This window comes from Coccinella septempunctata, chromosome 2, assembly GCF_907165205.1.
Source record: "Coccinella septempunctata chromosome 2, icCocSept1.1, whole genome shotgun sequence".
Taxonomy (NCBI): domain Eukaryota; kingdom Metazoa; phylum Arthropoda; class Insecta; order Coleoptera; family Coccinellidae; genus Coccinella; species Coccinella septempunctata.
This window is the reverse complement of record NC_058190.1, coordinates 7,465,427-7,487,182: the sequence shown is the minus strand read 5'-3', so window position 1 is coordinate 7,487,182 and position 21,756 is coordinate 7,465,427. Positions and strand designations below refer to the sequence as shown.

Below are 21,756 nucleotides of genomic sequence, written 5' to 3'. Positions count from 1 at the left end.
ATACTCAAATAATACTCAATGGTTATATTAAGAATAGATTGAGGGGATGACTATTGATGTAGATATATGTATTGTAAATATGATGTTATGAACTCTAGGCTGCGATGGTCTGGTTGACAGCGATGTAGGGTAGGAAGCCAAAGGTAGTAGGTTCGAATCCCGCCGTGGTGATGGATGTTTGCCGTTTTCTTGATGAACCTAATTTGATAAGAGATAATGTTGGCTAATGAAGACGATTACAAAGCTAATAGGGGTAGTGGGCAGAAAAACAAATGACATTTTATTTGAGAATCAACATTTGAATTTCGTATTGTAGCAACGTTACTTCAATCGTAGGCAACGTTATATTCTCGTAGAATTTTCTTTTCAAAAACATTGTCCACTATACGTTACTGTAACACTAGAACGAAACGTATTTCCTAACGACATTTTTCCAGTTTCTCAACGTAGTGTCACTTGAAGAATTCAACGTTACTTCCACGTATTTCTGTTTATTGGGATGTATTGGTATATAGCACTTCAGGAAATTCAGGAACAATCGTTTCTTTCAAATTAAGAGTTTATCGAGACGGATAGTTGTAGGTACGAATATATTTTGTATCTTCTTCTGCATTCAAGAAAAAGTCGGCAATAAAATATGACATAGCCACAATAATATGGAATAAAGTATAAGCTTATAAGTTTCCGCAAATTGAGACTAATACCATGCTATTCCTTATTAAGCATATTATATATAAAAAATAATCATAAAAATCTCTTGTGGCATAAATCGAAGTTAAACCTTAATTATAGAAATTACCTTCAATAACACAACTCCTGAAATAATCCAAAGACACAAAAAAAAGGGATTGAATATGCTCGTAAACAACAACCAAAAAATTGATCCTATATTGATTCGGTATTATCCATAATCCGTGCTGATCTCACTTCTGTCTGTATTATCAAACTGATATGGATTTCTTTACATTTGCGTTTGGTAAATGTTAGAAATCATAATTTAATCGAGCGCATTTTAGGCTTTTACGAATTGGCTCCCGAGTCGCGACTAGTCGAGAGTATTTGCTCGGCACGCTCCGATTACTCGTCTTTCTGTGGAATTTCTTTGCGGCCTCAACCTGCAGCGGTTGATTAACAGATAGCGATTTCCCTACCCTCTAAATCAGATGATTTCTCCTTTTACCTCCCCCACTAGGTGCCTACGAAATTAGTACGTAATATATCGAAAATGTCTATTTGTGTATAAAATTTAGGATGAACATTTGCTAATTCTAGATATATTTTTTCATGGCATGGAACGTATGCTTCTAGAAAATAGATCCTCCAAACTCCATATTCTTCAATTTGTTCATTCTGGTATTTAACCCTAGATATCTACTCGTCTTACCGTACCATATTCCTCTAATTTTATAGTAGAGGTAAAGATGTCACTACATATTCTTCTCGTCGTCGTTTTCTTAGTTTATAATCTATTTATTATTGTTTTCGTTGGTAGGCTTGTAGCTGGTTTGTTTCTTTTACTTCCGACTTCTGAAAGTTCTGTTTTTCTAAAATTATCAAATTCAATTTTCGAGCATTCTTGTTGCTTCTAGACTTGATTATATTGGAGTTGCAATAAAAACTCCGATACTAGCAGTCCTTTGTAATGAAGACTGTGGGAGATAGGACTTTGTTTTCATTGAATGTAGGTACAAAGGTGTTGACTTTGTACCAACATTAAAATTTATGATCAAGAGGCCCATTTTCATCATTTCGGATCATTGGGTTCAATGTTTGGGAAATCATTCGCCATCCTTCAGTTGGATGGGATCTAACGAAAAGGAATATGTATATTCATACTGAGTATTTCTTAGTATTTCTTGTGGAATAGAATGATAGGTATTCTCTAATTCGATATCCAAATTGAGTATGATTAATCTTCTGAAGCTTAAGTGTATTTTCCGGTGTCCAAACCATGCTTGAAAAAATTTAATCATAGAGCTTACTTTCAATAATAGAATTTGAAAACCTCTAATTCATATTTGAGAATGATACTCCTATTTATTACAAACATTGAACCGTATAATGATATTATAAATTTCACCAAAAACATTCGCAAGTCAACTCTAGCCTAGACGAGTCCGTCTCATCTCATGGAGATCCAAGCTTTTGATACAAGCCTCAACTACATACTTTATAGTGAAAATATGTGACTGTGCCGTTTCTTTAGTGTAATGAACAGAGAGTACCTTAATTTTTCACCGCACCTCCATGTGAGATATTTTGACTAAAATTCAGAGTGAGAACCTTAGATTGCAAAGTTTTTTAGTGGAATTTCACACCTGTTGGTGTGCTCATGAAAATATATAACATTTTATTTTGTTCATTAGAAAACCATTATTGTTACTCAGTAGTCATCATATTATTACTTCAAATGAGAATATAAAAACAAAGTAATATTCATAATATAGATGATTAAAAAGAGACCCACAATGTTTTTGTATTTGGTACACATCAAACATTTTTGCGCACTCAATTATACAGGTTGTTTCAAAAAAACGTGACCTCATCTCTGAGATAGGTAGAAAACGGAAAATGAATTGGGATTTGTTTAGAAGAAAATTTTCGTAACGCCATCCGTATTCAAGATAAAGGGAGTTGAAGAAAAAAATTCGAAACTACTGGCAACATTTCAATGAAATTTTACACGAATATGTTTTGAAAGCTGATACATTACATGAATTTTATTTTATATCTGACTCTCATAGAGGGAGCTAGTCACACTGTTTGTATCATGAAGTTAGATTTATTAATCAAAATTTCAAGTGAACTTAAACATCACTCAATTTCACACAAAAAAGGTACTCTTAGTAAAACTTTCGGAATATGCTGATTTGAAAATTATAAAGTATGTAGGTAATAACCGATACTGGTATAAAGTAATAATAAAGTGACTTTATATTGGATTGGGAATGAATGTTTGAGTTGTAATAAATTCTAGACTTAATCCCATTTCGCTATCATAAACAAGTAAGTGGTGTAGTTTTAGGTAGAATCTACTACACCAAACAAGCATAGCAAGGGAATGGCAAGTGTAATAAAATTCGGACCTGGTGTAATAAATTTTAATAAAACTGTGACAAATTTAAGTATGCTTCCGGCTTTGGCAGCGTGATTTGGCAGGTGCAGTTACTGTGATGCTGCATAAATCCTGAGTCAGTCACGAAATCGGTGATATTTGATTATCAATAAAATCCGAATTATTAACACTATGCAAATGAAACTTCACATTTTCAATAACCTCATCATTGACATCAAATCTCAAAAAAAAATTTACATCAGGTATTATTCAAACCCAAGTTATGAGGGTTAAAAAAAAGATTTATTAAATCGCCACTCGTATTAGTTTCTAATTAGCGACAAACAGCGGACGAAAAGTGTTTACGGACGAAAAATACTTGCCATCAAAAATAATCGACTCTTCGTCCTGCAATTAGAGGTCGACGAAAAAAATTGAGTTATGGCACTACGAGGAATTTTAGGTTTTCAATTTCAAGGTTTTCGTAATAGTTTCAATTGCTTGGAATAAACCATATTATCATTATATCAATAAGTACTTTCTCGGATGCCAGGATATCTCGCCGGGGTTGATTCCTTTTGTTTCTTATTCATTTGTCTACAAGACAGTTTATGGATGTATAAAATACGTTAATGTGTTTAAAATGTAGGTAATGCTGTGTTATGGCAATAAACGCTGAATATGAATAGGTATACCGATTTAATCAATGATTAAATTAAAAAAAAAACTCATCGACATATGTACGGGTTTTGTTGTGTCAAATTCCACAAAAATATGGAATTATTTATATGGGTTTTCATGATTTCTTCAGTATTTTTAAAATCTATCTACCTTCTTATAGGTACCATATGCCAAATTTCACTTTTCTGAAAGTTATCTCATGTTAATGGACAATTCTCAGGAGTTATTGTTGAAAACCAGTTGGATTTATTTCTCCTTTGGATGAGTACGTGAGGAAGACGTCAAGTTTTAACTACCACTATTTAATTTATGTACCCTTTACATGTTCAACGTAGTGTTCAGTATTGAAATTATTGAGCTCCCCCATTTCCTTCACCTGCATTGGTCACAATACATCACAAACTGCCTATTGCAAAAAAATGTCTCCAACAGGTGGTATCAAATACCTTTATCCGGGATAACCAGTTGCAGTTCACTTTAAACCTCGTGGCATTTCATACCAACCAAGGTCCCTCACTTGTTAACTTACCCATCTAGTAAAGGTGAAGAAAGAAACAGCGTGAAAGAGATAGAAGCAGACCAAGCATCAACGGTCCACTAAATGGGCAAATGCCGCTATTCTTGCCCAGGATCTAGTTGGTACGTTTCAGGTACTTCAAAGTGTTACTTGTTGTAGTCAATAAACTTTGGAATTATTCCTCCAACAGGAAAGTGAGGTGAATGAGTGAAACCGTGCGTTTTCTTCCGTTTTGAAAGTGCTACGTGAAGTTCAAAGCTGGATCTTGATGGGATGAAGGAATTACGAGGAAAACTAACGATTTAGGTATGTCACGAAGTCATAAGGTGCAAGTTATTTCAAATACCTTCAACAGGCTCCTAGATACGCTAAGCCGTAGTAGCTGGTACAGATAAACCTATAGATTACTTCTGAATGTGCCAATATCTAAGGGTTATATTCATGCTTGTTTTGACAAAAAAGATTCTCATATTGCGAGTCCAAAATGTTAGAAAAAACCCTTATTTTATAAGGGTACCTGAGTAACTGATTAGGTCTAAGTCACAGTGAATTTACATCGCAATTATCATTAAAAACTGCAGGGATCAATGCACTTTTTCATGAGATGGGATGTGCTAATCGTTTTCTACTGAGAAAACTCATCAAATGGAATGTGAATGTGAGAGACTTTTGCATTCTCATATTTATGATGATCAAGGACAATAAAAAGCAAGAAAATTTGGTTGATTTGATCTGTTGGACGAGAAAAAATGATTACTTCTTAAATTCGGAAAGAGATGAACAAGAAGCATTCTTGAATTCGTCATCCTTTCATCCTAAAAATACAGACTAAAAAGTAACGCACAAAATTTAAATCTTGAGTGTTTACTTTTTCGTAGAAAAAAAGGCTAAAACAGATACATCTTTTGTTGCTGAGTACGATTTAGTCATCCCTTTTCATTATGGGAATCTCGATGGGAATAAAATGGTTACACTTATTGAATACGAAAGCATGAATTTAGTAGGAAATTGATGGATTATCTGAAATGAAAATCACAATTTAAAAAATAAATGAATATGTAAATAAATAATTAATACGTTCTTTCGTCTCTCGTCAACTACTAGCCTATACGAAAAAGGCATTTTTCATCTCTATAATAAAAAAGATTTGACAAATCAATAAATTACCAAATCATCCAAAATAATGATTTCTAGCACAAATAAAAGTAACGGTTTTCTGTTATCTGACTGGTTGCCATTTGAAAACATCTCAATTATACAGGGTGAGTCTATGACTCCAACAAATATTTTAAAAGTAGATTCTTGAGGTCAAAGGAAACACTTTTTTCTCATACCATTTTTTTCGATTCGGCCCTGATAAATCACAGATATTTTTTATTTTTGATCATTAAATAACTCGAAAACGACGCATTATACGAGAAAACATGAGGAATACTTTTATTTTACAAAATGTTCAAATATTCCTTAGATAGCGTTCAACTTAGTTTGAAGAGTTGGGTTCCTTGAATTTTTGGTATTTTTATGGTACGTAATGGTCATAATGAGGAAACTGGAAAACGTAGGTGATATCTTGTGTTCTAAAAAGATTCATCAAATAAATGAAAAACTATATTCCGAAGTTCATTTCATTCGATGAAACGGTTTGTGAGATAGAACTAAAAATATAATTTTTCCATAGTTTTTCAACAGCCTGTATCTTTTAAACCTAGCCGATTCGGAAAAAATGATATCGATTGAAATTTATTCTGGGAGGATTCTGCATTTCTTAATAAACTTTTTAGGGTTTTCACTCCCAATCTCTGAAACAAAATCAATTAAAAATTGTTGGAGATTAGGTTGGTTTAGGATAAATTCTTCTTCAATGAAACGCACTTTGTGAAACAATCTGTATATTGATTCAATCGATTTAACGGAGGTCGATCTATACTCTCAATGAATATCAAACAAGAACTGACTGAAACGGAGAGAAATATCTTATTCCTAAAAGATGCTTATATACAGTATATAGGTTCCAATAGCAAAGTACATAATATGGTTATCACAGTCGAAAACTGCTGGGGTATGTTATTCAACACTTTGACCGCCAGCACTAATATTGTTGACTAATAAACCAATCGCATTTGACATATTTATATTTGTCGAGAATTCTGAATGAGTAAGGGATTTGGTTTTGCTTTACTCTGATGAATTTATCTCAACACGCCGCCTCAAAATCAAATCTCTTATCTTTTATAATACAATGCTCAATTACCTATACATATCATTACATATCAAAATTGCATGCAAAAATAAAATATTCCTGAGTATAGAAAGACCCTCCATTTGTTATCTGGGGCAATATAAGTATGGTCCAATATTCATTGCAAGGATGTGGGAAACCCAGAAAAACCACACCAGACCATTGCTATTAGAAATTGTATAGATACATATTATAATACCTTCAGTATCAAATATAGTAATACCAAGTAAATATACATTTAACACTTCAATTTACTAAACCTAAACCTGCTATGAAATAACAGACATTAGTCTGGTAATGGTTTGATTTAAATAACGGAGAGCTGATAACCTCTGCAATTTTATTTGAGTTTTATAATATATCATAATTTTTATTTCGGGAGAAAAGATATTCGATGTCAATATGTTCTGATCTCGTATGATTTGCAGTACCTACTATTCCCAAAACTAACACAAGCTAAAACAACCATTATTTCTATCTTCATAATAATAATGATAGACATCATAATAGTCAAATTAAAACCTTTTTTTATAGTCTTAACTCACGTATTATGACGGCTTTTTATAGAACCATATTGTATATAACCTTTTTCTGTGGATGAGGCAGCGATTAAGGTTTGCATTTTTTTTTTTTTTAACAAATTGTACTTATTATTTTCCAAAAAGTTGAATTCAAATAATTCGAACAAATTTTATAATCTTGAATCATTTGATAACTCCGTAAGAACATCCAAAGTTCTTTTGTTCTTCTTTTATTAAAAAATCTACTTAAAATATATAGATCCATTTTAATTATACTATGAGTTTTTTTTTTTTTTTTTTACACAGTGCTTCATAATCTTCTTTTGAAAACACTTATATAATGTAATAATTTTTTTATCAGAATTAATTTTATTTTGTTTTCTATCAACTCTGATTCCTAAAAAAAAACTTGATTGCTTTTGTCATAGAAAATCCATCAATTAGAACATATCAATGTTTCATCATTCGTTGTATAACTACTACAATATATCATCCGGATAAAGTACCTCATAATTATATATTTTGCGATATATTTTGCCTACCTATAAGATATGCATCGATGAGTATGAATTTCGAAAACCGAAATCATTTTAGATCCTTTTCGAATTTTTGTTTGTTTTATCTCCTACGTATAGGGCTTTACTCAATTGACGAAATCGACAATCGTTTCCTCACAGGGCCTTTCTAAGAATTTCTTGCTCTAAGAAAACTATTTAACTAATCAGCTATTTGAAGGGAAAGTTTAGACATCTAAATATTATATGATGTATCAATGAATTAAATCGATTGCAAGAGTTACTATGTATCTGAAGCTTGAAATTCTGACGACCGATTCAAAAGTTTGAGCATTATCTAATCAACTATCGCTGCTTGAAGCCCCGGGAAACAAATCGCTTTTATATTTAAATGGATTTCCAAAAATTGCATCATTTTTAATTCTTGTTATCCATTTGCAATTAACAATATTTTCATTCTCTTCAATAAAGATCATTATTTATTCATCAACAATAACAATAACGTTATTGCTTCATACCCTTCAACATTTCATTCATTTCCTAGAAATATTTAGGAATGCTATATTATATTAAGCACATTAACTTAATAATTTTCATGATCGATACTCTGGACATTCTTTCACTTTGTCCTTATTTTGGGTAAATTCAACCCAATTCACTCTTGTGAGATTCATATTAACCTCCACCTTAAATTGCCAATTCATCACAATCACTTTGTTCTCATATACTAACTGTACCAATTTCATTTCATAAATTTTCACGTTCTTTCGCTTTCGACAAAGTGTTGATATCAAATTTACCTACTGGTTTTGGTTCACCAGTTTCTTTCTCCATTATTATCGATTCATTCACCTGATTTACCATTATCAGATTTACCTACTGGTTTTGATACAAAATCAGATTCACCAGTTTCATTATCAGTTACCTTTGAGTTACCTGATTTATCGTTATCAGATTTACTTACTGGATTTGATACAAAATCAAACTCACTAGTTTCATTCTCAATTATTATCTTTGAGTTACCTGATTTAACGTTATCAGATTAACCTACTGGTTTTGATACGAGATCAAACTCACCAGTTTCATTCTCAATTATCTTTGAGTTACCTGATTTATGGTTATCAGATTTACCTACTGGTTTTGATACGAAATCAAACTCACCAGTTTCATTCTCAATTACCTTCGAATTACCTGATTTATGGTTATCAGATTTACCACTGGTTTTGATACGAAATCAAACTCACCAGTTTCTCACTTCACCGAATATCTGATTTTCAATCACTATCAGATTTCTACATGAAGCCATGCTATCAACTCAGTAAAGTCCGTACCTGCGTCTTATTGCATGAACTATATGACTTTCCATGACTGCTGTGTATTTTCTTTTAAACCACCTACTGGTTTCAATTCAAAAGAGTTCATACCTACCAATTTGTTATTGCATTATATTTTGGATTCTAGTTCACTATCAGATTTTTTTTTTTATCTCATTCTTCAGAAAGGTAGATAAATGATTTTTTTTTTTTTAATCAGCTCTTGACTAGCAATTATTCAAAGTTTAATAAAATTCAAATTCAATAGAATATTAGAGAGAATCGTTGATGTGAATATGATATTGTAATTTATAATCATCACATCTCTAATTTATATTTGGATACGAAATGAGTCACTCCACCTTTTTCATAAATTGAGTACTTATAATCATCATCACATTTTTATCAGCTGTGATTTTAGTTCATTCGAAAAGTACCTTTATTATTCAAATGTTTTTTTTTTTTTCATTCAACAACTTCATTATTCTTCAGGGTATTGAAATGATTAAAATTATTTCGAATCATAATTTAAGCAAGACTCTAGACTCAATTGAATCCCTTTTTTGTAAGAAAAGTTTCTATCAAGATATGCAGTCGTTTAAAGTGATTTATGATTTTTTTTTTTTCATCGAGAATCAGATTCTTCGAAACTTCCAAGTACTGAAATATAAATCAAATTACTGAACAATCAGACTTCAACAACCAATCTAGAAGACGGACATATTCTGGTATTTTGCTATTCCAGCAATCTATAATATTTTCACCATTAAAGAGATTGGCTTTCGAACTTCTACTGTAGCATATCATAGTGTGAATAATATGAAGATTAGGTCATGAAAGTTATATATTTCAATTCTTATTCAGATAATTGAAGACTCAATTGAAATATTTTTTTTTATGAAGCCTTTAGAACATTTCAAAATAAATTGAATACTCATTTCATTTTCAAGCTATATTTCCGATAATGATCATGAACTCCTATTTTTATGCCCTTGAACAGAACTTCTACTTTTTACTTTCACCAATCAAAGAAAATAACTTCAACTTATGTCAGCTTCTCCTGAAATGATATTTTTGCTTAGGCAAATGCGGAAGCTGGTTCCCATATTGAATGATACTCAATCTCAATTTCACAAATTTTTTTTTTTTTTGGTTCGAAATCTAATATTGGCAACGATGTATGCATTCAAAACATTTAATTCAAATATACAAGAAATGTCCCGATTTCGGAAAACTATCAATTACTACTTATGAAATTATAAATTATGATTCAGGCTCTTCATTTCAAGAATACAAGAATTGAATTTTTTTATTATTTTTTTTTTTTTTTAATCAGTCACATTATATAAATGTGAAAAGAAAATTTATTATTCCTCAAATGTCATCTTTACTGTGTTTTGATTCTTAAGGCAAATTCCATATTCTATTTTATATCCAGTTAGTTCATTAACTACTCTTGAGATATATTCAAACGGATTTTTTTTTTTTTTTGTCTACCTGATGAAATGTCTTCTAAGTTGGTTGAGTCCGATTTATATTTCGCTTGAGTACCTAATTCAATTTCAAAATTCAAATCCTTTTCAATTGAATTATAATTAGGGAATTTCAAATCAAAATTCAATAATAATGCCCTTCAATTATAACTATCATTGAGAAAATTCCTTTTTACGAAATTTTATAACAGTCACAGACAAATTGATTTTGTCTAGATTCAACGAGCTTTCGTTTTACTTATCTGAAAAACCCTACAGGCTGTTGATCAATATAAAAGAGAAGACGCCCATTCTCTAGCTCCTTAATTCCCCTTGTGATGGATTGTTGCATCTTGATCCAACTCTGCTACTGACTGAAAAGGCTTCGTGGTCGTAGGACTCATCGCTGATCATCAGCTAACTACGCACATATTGCTTTTCAACCGAGTTCACTTCACTTCACTCACTACCAAATTTTTCACTCTCAATAGTAGAAGGAAACTTCATTTTATTTCACTGATTAACTTTATAAACGAAAGGTATATTCGCAATTAACATCGGCGAATTTAATTTTAACAGAGCAAGCTGGGCCCATAACCTGTTGGAGATTAGGTTGGTTTAGGATAAATTCTTCTTCAATGAAACGCACTTTGTGAAACAATCTGTATATTGATTCAATCGATTTAACGGAGGTCGATCTATACTCTCAATGAATATCAAACAAGAACTGACTGAAACGGAGAGAAATATCTTATTCCTAAAAGATGCTTATATACAGTATATAGGTTCCAATAGCAAAGTACATAATATGGTTATCACAGTCGAAAACTGCTGGGGTATGTTATTCAACACTTTGACCGCCAGCACTAATATTGTTGACTAATAAACCAATCGCATTTGACATATTTATATTTGTCGAGAATTCTGAATGAGTAAGGGATTTGGTTTTGCTTTACTCTGATGAATTTATCTCAACAAAAATGAAATCGACGATTTGCTCCTGCGTAAATTCTTGCACTAATTTTTCAGGAGCAAATTAACTAGAAAAAATTGTTGCCTGACAACGAACTGAAAATAAATAACGTTGAAATTATAATTTTAAGTGGTAACGTTTCGGAGTCTATATCAGACTCCTTCATCAGACGAAAAATCTATTTTCGAAAATCTTCTGAATTGTGGCTTTTGTTTGACTTTAATTGTCAATACATAGAAACAGAGACTGCATAGAAACGTTGATTCATTTAATTTTGAAATTACCGGATGACAGTTCCTTCTTCAGTAGATTGATCCAAATATGATCCATTCCTACCGAACAATTTGCCAAATTATTATCTTGATCTAATTGGGAATTCAAAACAAGCGATACGCCCTCTGGTGGCTATTTTTGTAAATAAAAAGTTAAGGCACTTTTGTCATTTGTTTGTTTACATCATAGACCTAATAAAATAAAATGTATTATTAGGTCTATGGTTTACATCGAGGAACGTAGAACAATGACGTAAAGGCATTAACTTTTTACTTCGAACTGTCACCACTATGTCGCTGCAATCTACATTTGAATTCCCAATAGAAGAGAGAGAGAGAGAGAGAGAGAGAGAGAGAGAGAGAGTTTATTGGTGTTCTTACAATTTCATGAATTGCCTTACACAGGTCATAGGTATAATCTTCTTCCAATCCATCATGTGGTCTCCCATTTCTCTACGAAACGGCAAATACCGAAGATAATGACTTTTTTGCGTTATTTTTTACTCACCTTGTACATCTGGACTTCTTTGCTCGAGTCAGATAAACTATTTCTGATCTCAGTAAGTATCAAACATACTATAGTCTAGACTCTAGAGAAATGATCAAAATTACTTCACATTCACACTCTTCACAGTTTAATTTCGCTGCCGGCTGTAGATTCATGTCTGCTCAGCTAGATATTGAATGAATCTGCTTACACATCAGTATTCAGGATTATTCTATGATGATATTCTGCCATTTTGTTTATTTGCTGTACGATAAGTCCACATCCACGTTCTCATATAATTAAGAATATTTCTCGGAAATCGGGATGATATGAATTAAATTGGATGTTGTGTTATACGAATTAGGTTTATAATTATTATTAAGCTCGGAATGTGAGTAGTCGTCCATCCATCTAGTGCTATTATTTTCTTTCGACTATACGGCAATTCTCGAATTCTCCTTTCTTCATTACTTTCGGTCAAAACGTCTCATCATAAATCAATGGTTAGCTCGCAAATTTGACCTGGCACAAAATTTTCTAAAGCCCGGTTATAAATTAGATCCAGTTCAACAGTGAGCCTGTACGGAGTTGTCAAAGATGGGTTGGGCTCAAACTTAAATTCATCTTGAAATATAATAAATTATGTGCTGAAAAAAAAATTTAAATATTTATTACTAGGTACTGAACATGCATTTAGAACATTTGAATATATCCATGGACAAAAATTTGGGTAGAGCAACCCTCGGAGTAACCTGTCAAAGATTCACCTTCACTCGTAGAAATGTTTTCTTGCTCTGACTTGTAATTATTCATTTTTCCTATGAATATTCTTTCTACTTCTATCAATCCCGAACAAAATAATCCATATAAGTGACTTAAACCTACACCAGCCAAATTACCCTTTATTACACTTGCCATTTCTGAGTTATACCGTTATACCTGTTTGGGGTAGGTCTCGGGTTAGGTTGTATCATTGAGTTTCAAACCCATTTATACTCAATGGTTCTATCTAAAGCTGCACCACCCATTGGTAACTTTAAAAGTAGGGAAGAGTTGGACAAAACAGGATAGTTCGGTAAAACGGGATATCGGGCAATATTCGAAAATAAGCAGGGCCATTTGACGACTGGTAGTATAAATTGCTGTGGATAAGGTATCTCCAAATATAGCAGTTAATTATTCCGATGAATTGTAAATCTGTAACATGTGACAAGCTGCAATTCGTGAAGGTAGTGTTATACTATTTAGTTTTGCGGGTAGTTGATGGAAAATTTTTCAATTTGAATAACGAAAATAACGTATTTCATATGAAAATTTGAATAATTTACTATATTTCGTGATATTTACAGATATGAAAAAACTTTTTTTTCTTGTAAAAATCCTGAATAATATTTTGGGAGACGCGGTCGGGCATTCATTCAATCATTCATTGCTGTATCCCGTTACCGGGAATAAATCTACAAAAAGAAGAAGAAGAAAAAAAAAAAAAAGAAAAAAATTCGAACAGACTTATTATATTATTATTATTATAAGTAATTTCTTAGTGCTAGTTGCGACTGTGTGCCCTCCTGTGACTAAAGAGACCCAACCGTGACCTGCAGATCCTTCCACACTCAGGGCATGGATAGTCACCAACCAGATCTGGCCGCCGCTGTATCCTTCTCGATTTTCCATTATATCTGTTTACCAAAGACCTCCACTGTGACCTGTCTAACGCTAGTTGTTCCCAGTTATGATTGGCATTAACTGATTTTAGGGATTGATGTAGTGTATCCTTAAACCGCTTATACTGGCCTCCTGGTTTCCGGGCTCCCTCAGTGAGTTCGCCGTATAGAGCTATCTTGGGGAGTCTTGTGTCTTGCATCCTCAGAATGTGGCTGCTCCATCTGAGTCGGGTCCTCGTTACTTGAGTCTCAACTGTTGTACAACTCGCGCGCTGCAAGACTTCTGCATTCGAAACTTTGTGGAACCATCTGATGTGCATTATCTGTCTTAGATGACGTTGCTGCGTCTGTTCAAGCTGTTTAATATATCGCCTGTAGGGAGTCCAGCTTTCGCTTCCGTAAAGAAGCGTTGGGAGGACCACTGCTCTGTAAACAGCTGCCTTGGTCTTCAGATTGAGGTCGTGATTTTGAAACACTCTGTCCTTCAGCTTCCAGAATGCCCGTGATGCCGAATTGATACGGTTGTGTATTTCCGTGTCAAGGTTAGCCCTAGTATTTATGAAGCTTCCCAAGTATTTGAACTGCTCGACCTGTTCTAGAGTTTCATTGTCCAGGCTGATATCTGTTTGAAGGCTTTCTGGCGGACTCACCAGGATTTTGGTCTTGTCAATATTGAGTCTAAGGCCTAAAGCTTCGTATATATGTTTATAGGTGTCCATCATTATCTGTAGATCCTCTGAGCTGCTAGCGATGAGTGAACAGTCGTCTGCATATTGAAGTTCCGTGATAAACTTGGTACGGGTTTTTGCTCTGAGGCGCTTCAGGTTAAACAGGCCTCCATCAAATCTGAATCTTATCCCAACACCTCTTACGGGCATGCTCATGTCAGCAATTATCGATACAGCTATGGCGAAAATATTGAACAGTAAAGGCGCTAATACGCAGCCTTGTTTTATTCCAGAGTTGGTTGAGAAATGGTCGGTTGTAGAGCCATTATGCTGTATTCTAGCGGTGTTGTTGGTATGAAGGCTTTTACACACTGCTAGGAATTTTTCGGGTACTCCTAGACGTGCCATGATTTTCCATAGCGCTCTCCGATTCACCGAGTCGAATGCCTTGCTTAAATCGATGAAGGCTGTATAAATCCTTGATTGTTGTTCACGGGCCTTTTCTTGTAGCTGTCGCAGTGTAAAAATTAGGTCCACCGTACCTCGATTTGGTCGAAAGCCGCACTGGGATTCAGGTAAAAGCTTCTCTAAGAGTGGAACCAGACGATTAGCCATAATCTTCGAGAGAATTTTACCGGCCACGCTAAGCAACGATATGCCTCTGTAATTGTTGCAATTCGACGTATCGCCTTTGTTCTTATAGAGGTTGATAACTAAAGCGGCAAAATGGGATGCAGTCGGATAAAACTGGATACTATCCCGTTTTGGCCAACCAAGAGATCTATTGGTTTCAACAAAGATTTTGAATTTAATTGGTCAACAAGTCTAAAGAAGGATGGGAAAATATGCGAGAAAAACGAATGGGCAGTAATAAACAAGAATAATGAGAAGGTAAAAAATATAATATCTAACAAAAAGACGACAAAAGAGAAGAAGGAAGAAACAAAAATTGTAGTAGTTCAGAAGATGAAGAGGAACCCGATGCAACCTGCATTTATTGTTCAGAATTGATCTCTAAATCAAAGAGTGCTGACGGTTGGGTAATGTGCCAGGACTGTCGTATTTGGTCTTATGAAGCTTGTGCCGGGGTTGAGAATGATGTTGATCCGTACTCGTGCGATTTTTGTCGTTGCTGAAGTCTTGATTTGTTTTTTGTTATAAGTATGAGTTTCCCAAGTGTTCTGTTTTCGATTTCAATAGATATATTTGACTCTCATAACCATTTTCATTTTCATTCATACATCATCCCATTTTACCCGACTAGTAGGGCAAAACAGGATACTTTATCTTTTATCATAATTATTACCTTTTCTATATAATCATCAAACAATGAAGGAATGGTCGATATTCAATGTATAAAGAAGACACCAGAGAAGTTATTGTGCAGAAGTAGCAGTTATCAATAGCTTGTTTAGGGAGTTACGGGTTATATAACGTTAGCTATCCCGTTTTATCCAACTCTCCCCTAATTGTGATAGCGAAATGGGATTTAGACTAGGATTTATCACAACTAAACCCCATTCAATTTTATTTTAGCACTCGGTTGGCTATGGAAATTTGACACATTCCACTATGTATAGTACGAAAATGTGGGATTCGAACGTTTAACAAAACATTTTTGGATTTTGAATCAGCGCTATGTTGTCCGTTCTACTGGAAAGTCTCAGTATTTACGTATTTTATCACAATGTCCAATCACTTCGGAAAATATGAAGACGAACATAATTGACGTTTATACAAACTGATTGAAGGCATACCAAATCTAGTTATTTGCATGGAAAATGTAAGAGATCGGTTCTTAAATATATTTATTTTTGCTATGGAAGAAAATTGAATTATTGACACATAATATACATTAGCTAAAGGTTGAATACCTTTACATAATGAAGAATCTGTGGAAAATAATGCTTCGCCCTCGGCTTCGCCCTACTGGAAAAACGAACAGTTAAGTCTCTAACACGAATAGAAAATAATTTCAATATACAAGTAAAAATGCTGAAGGATATAATAAAGAAAGTTATTTTAGAAGACGGCAAAAGATCAACAAGAATGATCTGTTCATGAGACGAAATGTCATCTTTTGGATCGAATGATATAAACGACATATTGATATTTCTTGTGTGTTTCATTGAAACGGAAAGCAAATATCAAGATTTTTGGGTCCTTGTCTATACTTTTTTGGAATAGTTCTTATGGCCAGAGATGACAACAACTGCCAAATTTGAAAAGAATTTGTTGAACTGTTCGCCAGTTATAGCCAACCACATTTCCGCCCAAAACAATAAACAATACATCACTCTGTACCTCAGAAATGCGAAGCCCTTATTCAAGTGTTTGTTTCTGGATCTTCTACCCCTAGGTACCGTCTATTCACCATAAAAGTGTGGTCAGTTCTTTGTGGACAAGACTGCACAATTTTCTTTTATCGTTCTTAGAACCGAATTATATAATTTCGACTAACATGAGTTATTTAACCACGGCACGTGTTTCAGCACAGTGGCGTCTTCATGTACTAGGATGAAGGTGAACTTGGTTAAACAACTCATCGAGCAACTCAAACTCATATTAGTGAAAATCATGGTAATCTTCTTATAGTTCAATTATATTTTTCATCAACTATGAGGACATTAATTCAGAATTTGTTATACATAGTGGTGACAAATTTATGTCATCGCTAGTTAGAGTATATTTTATGAGTTTGAGGTCTGAATTGACTTTTTTTCGACATTACAGAAGGAATATTTCGATTGGTTTTGAATTATACGCAATACCTATGCCTGCTACATATACGTAAGATATTCTTAGCAATTTCGAGAATCGAAAGACAATTTAGATTATATGATAAAATGGGATATCCTGTAAACAACTCGAAAAACAAACTAAATGATTGATGATGCTCCCTGTACTACAGGGGACAGAGTAGTGTCAAAAATGTATATACATAACTACTTTCAGGGGTCATTTTGAATTATTCTATGATTGTCATCGTCTTGTAAGAATATATATTATAGAAAATGTAGGTTCAATTTGAACTCCATTGTCCATTGTTGGAAAAGTAATTGAACTGAGGTCATGCTAGACGACCATATAAGTCATAAGTGTATGCCATGCAACACAGTGGCACAATACAAAACTTAACTATTAAAAACAGATCCTTCTTTAAGAGATGGAAAAGAGATAGAGTGATTCCAGTTTTCAAGAGAGGTGACTTGTCTTCTGTGGAGAATTATAGACCCGTTTCCATTCTGTCGAATTTTGCCAAGGAATATGAAGAGATTCTGTATTTACCATCATGTTAAGCCACATTTACAATCATCACACAATGGTTTTTCCGAGGAACATCGACTGTAACTAACCTAGCTACAGTATCGCAGAATTTGCCGAGTCCCTTGATGATGGAGGTCAGGTTGATGCGAGGGTTGATGTGATCTTTACAGATTTTTTATATGCCTTTGACGTTCACCACAATTTGCTCTTGAATAAGCTATCATTGAGCGGTTCTACTACAAATTTTTTGAAAATGATTCGTACCTATTTGTAGCAGAAAATGATTTTTTTTTATAATGGTTATGGATATGAATGACGTGTCTGGCCTCAGAAATGACTACTTTTTCATCGGTGTCAGTAGGTTGGAGTACGCCAGTATGATATGGTTTCTTAGTTATGCTACGCATCTTGCACCAATTGAGCATATTTAGAGAAAGTTTTATAAAATATAAAATATTTCATGTACTGGTATATATCCTTACCCTATCGCTCGGGTAAATATCCTCATTGCAGAGATGGCGGCCAGGAATCCTATAATTTTTGGGTTACCTCGGACCAACATTCTTCGGCGGGCACCAGGATGGGTCATTTGCCATTTTTTTATATTGTCTCTTGTATCTTTTAATTAATGTATGTTTGGTTCGTATAATAAGGGAACAGATGAGCATTTGTTTGAGTTTATATAAGCTGTGGCACTATAACTAATTTTCATGTTGGGTGAATAAAGTTTACAGACTTTAGCCATATGGCTTTTACACTCCTATTTAGAGGAACTTTCACTTATCCCAGATATCAAAAGGATTAAGCTCTGTTAGAGAGTTGCTTCGAATTCTGTGTTAGTTTCTTCGGTATCAGGCCTGTAGATGAAATGACAATAGATATGGTCTTGATATCTTTTAACTTCCACTGACCCCTGGTTTGTTCCTCGAGGTCTCTGTTATTCGTCATCTTCTGGATGTGCCTATCCAGTAGGTTTTAGTTATTTGGAATCGCTACGTCGATGAATAGTGCGCTATTCTCATCTCTATTCAGTAATAAGAGGTCAGGTCTATTGTGAGTTATGTTTCGGACTGTAAGAACCGTGTGATCCCAGTAGAGCTTGTGATGATCATTTTCCAACACAGAATCTGGATAATAATTGTAGTAACGAATATTTTTGATGTTAGAAGTTGGTATTTTATAGCCAATTCATCTAAAAAAATCTTGGCAACAGCATCATGTCTATTATTATACTCCTTGCCTGCGAACTTCTGGCATCCCCCGTTGATGTGCTTCATGGTTTCATGTGTCGCAGAGCTATAACGACAGTTATTGTCCTTCACTGAGGCATTCCTTGAAGGTATCACTTGATGTTGGATGGCAATGATGAATAACTCTGTTTCGGGAAATAACTTTCCGAAAGTCAACCAGTAGTTCGACGCAGATATGTCGACATAATCATGCTTGATCTCGTTCTGTTGTCTTCTACGAGAAGGTTTGCCAATCAGTTTCTGCAGACTTCTGCAGACTGTTTCTTTGTAAACCTGTTGCAGCTTTAACGGAGTAGAATTATCAGCATCAGTAGCATCACAAACTACTCGATGGAGTTCTGATGAAGCAGCCTTGTTGAGGAAATATTCATATATAAATTTATGTAGGAATTGATTTTTCTTATTTTTCCTTCGGAGAATATATCGTAAATATCTCAGGTCGCAGGAGATGTTAAATTTTGGTTTGAACTCTAATGCAAAGGCCAATTATTAGAAATCGTAAACTGAAACCGAAATTTTTGAAAATGAAGATATACCTAGTGATAGTGCGAAGTTATGATGTTCAGTTCATTATAATATACACAAAGTATATCTGTGAACAGTAAGGGGGCATATTATTCATAATCGAGTTCATGATGGCCGTTCTATTTAGCATTCTTATTTTATAAATTATAGCATTCCAGCATGAGACCGACAGGTTCCTTCTTTTTTCTGTCCAATCATTCTACCCTGTCATTTTTCAAGTTCATTTTCTGAAAACACATTTGAGATCATTAGTGCTTCAGAGGAAGTCTATAAAGTTAATTCGAATATAATAGCAGATGGAAAACGTTGTAGAGCTCTTGAGTAAACTATGAGTGGAAAAGAAAAAAATCATTTGTCAGTCAACCGACAATTTATTCATTTCATGACTTCTACAGTTGACGTGTAATATATGAAAACGTGCATGGAGCGAGCATCCCTTGAAAAGTGCTCTTCTATGATGATTTTATGGGAAAGGGGAACAATATAAATAATGAAACAACATTTTTGGTCAGAAACCTAACCATCCTGGGTACTGGGAGACATATACAGTGCGCGTCAAAATTATGGAACAAATTAATTTTCATAGTCCCGGTACTATCATCTTCGAATAAATTTTATTCAATATGAATAAGTAGGTATCTGTCAAATAATTTCCTATCTGAAGGATACCTTCAGATGAAATTATTTGACGAATAACAATCCTATGAAAACACGGTATACCTACTACTTTTCACTGATTAATGTAAAACGAAACCCGGCGTTGTAGAAATTGTCGTAATTCCAACTAGAAGGCAAATATTTAGTGAAAATTACACAAAAATAACCATACATCAAGAATCTAAAAAATTCAAAAAATAATGACGTATACTTCATTCAAATTTATTTTAGCAGTCGGTTGGCCATGAAATAATTTTCTCAAGTTTTTGTAACTAAAACGAAGTTAGGTTGGCACTCATGAAATGTCGTTAATGTCATAACGCCGTTGCCACAACTAATTATCAATTTTTATTACGAAAACTCGAAAATGCCGAAAGTTATTGAAAAAAGAGACAGGGTTTCAGAAAGTGCTATTTAGAATTTAGGTCCGCTCATTCAAATAGTTATACCCTGATATTCTAAAATCCACAATATGTCAGACGGTAGTGAACATATTCAATGTAAGAGAATTTATATAATGCTTCATCTGAATCTAAACGACTTATATTTCAGCTGGATATTGCCACAATCAGAAAGATTGTGAATGAAGAGGATGACAAAGAATTTCCTTCTATTGGGAGACCCAAAAAAGTGGTGGCATTTGAGAGTATTATGTTTGAGTGAATTAATGCGAAAAGGATTTTCGATAAATGTCATCGGACAATAAGTTCCCTAAAATCGATTTTTCTATTTTTCATTTGACTTGTCCTATACAATGTAAATTTCTAAAGGTACTAATAAATACCTAATTATTATTATTACATCAATTTATTAAGATGAATAGCCTCAAATACGCGCAAGCTGCCCTGTTACTTGTTTATTCATGTGAAATTTTTGTTCAACGGTGAAGTTGCATCTTAACTTGAAACTTCCTTCAATTCCTGTTACTTATATTGATTCAAGATGATTTTTGTTGAAGAATTTAACATTCTTGTAATTATCTGTTAATTCCTTCGAGAGATACCCATTTCCAACCACTGCATCATATGCATTTCATCTTCGGGTTAATATTTTTGAAATCTACAAATGATGTAAGCCAAAGAAGATAACGAACTTTAATTCTCCTCAAGCTAGTGCATATTATGATATTATACCGATCTCTTGTATTTTTCATGCAAATAACTGGATTTGGTATGCCTTCATGTAGTTTGTATAAACGTCAATTATTTATGTTCGTCACATATTTTCCGAAGAGATTTTACATTGTGATAAAATACGTAATAACAAAAACTTATACGTAGAACGGGCAACATAGCGTTGATTTAAAACCCAAAAATGTTTTGACAAGCTTCATAACCGCACATTTTCGTACTATACAGAGTGAAATGTGGCAAATTTCCATGGCCAACCGACTGCTAAAATAAAATTGAATGAAGTATAGGTACCGACATTCGATCTATGACAAATAAACTCGTATTATTGAGTTTCAATGACAGATTTATAGGATGAATAACACTATCTGAAAGTGGGAAAACAGCTTTTTTACTCATCCTAAGAATAAGACTTATCTATCGAGTAAATTTAGTTATTCGCACGTGAAAGTACCGGGCCTTAGAAGAAAAATATTTGGCAAAAAAATCCTGAAACATGTCAATTTTCGTTTCACTTTTACCAAATTTTTATGCATTTTTGAAGGATTTT

The 21,756-nt window shown here is 33.6% G+C and overlaps 1 protein-coding gene across 1 annotated transcript in view; it reads left to right on the top strand.

Moving 5' to 3' along the window:
• The first annotated feature begins 3,958 nt into the window (after nucleotides 1–3,958).
• The window catches only part of LOC123307337, a 69,954-nt gene continuing 52,156 nt past the window's right edge, over nucleotides 3,959–21,756 (top strand). The window contains exon 1 of the mRNA XM_044889597.1: nucleotides 3,959–4,559. The gene's annotated coding sequence lies outside the window, so the exon portion shown is untranslated. The remainder of the gene's footprint in view (nucleotides 4,560–21,756) is intronic.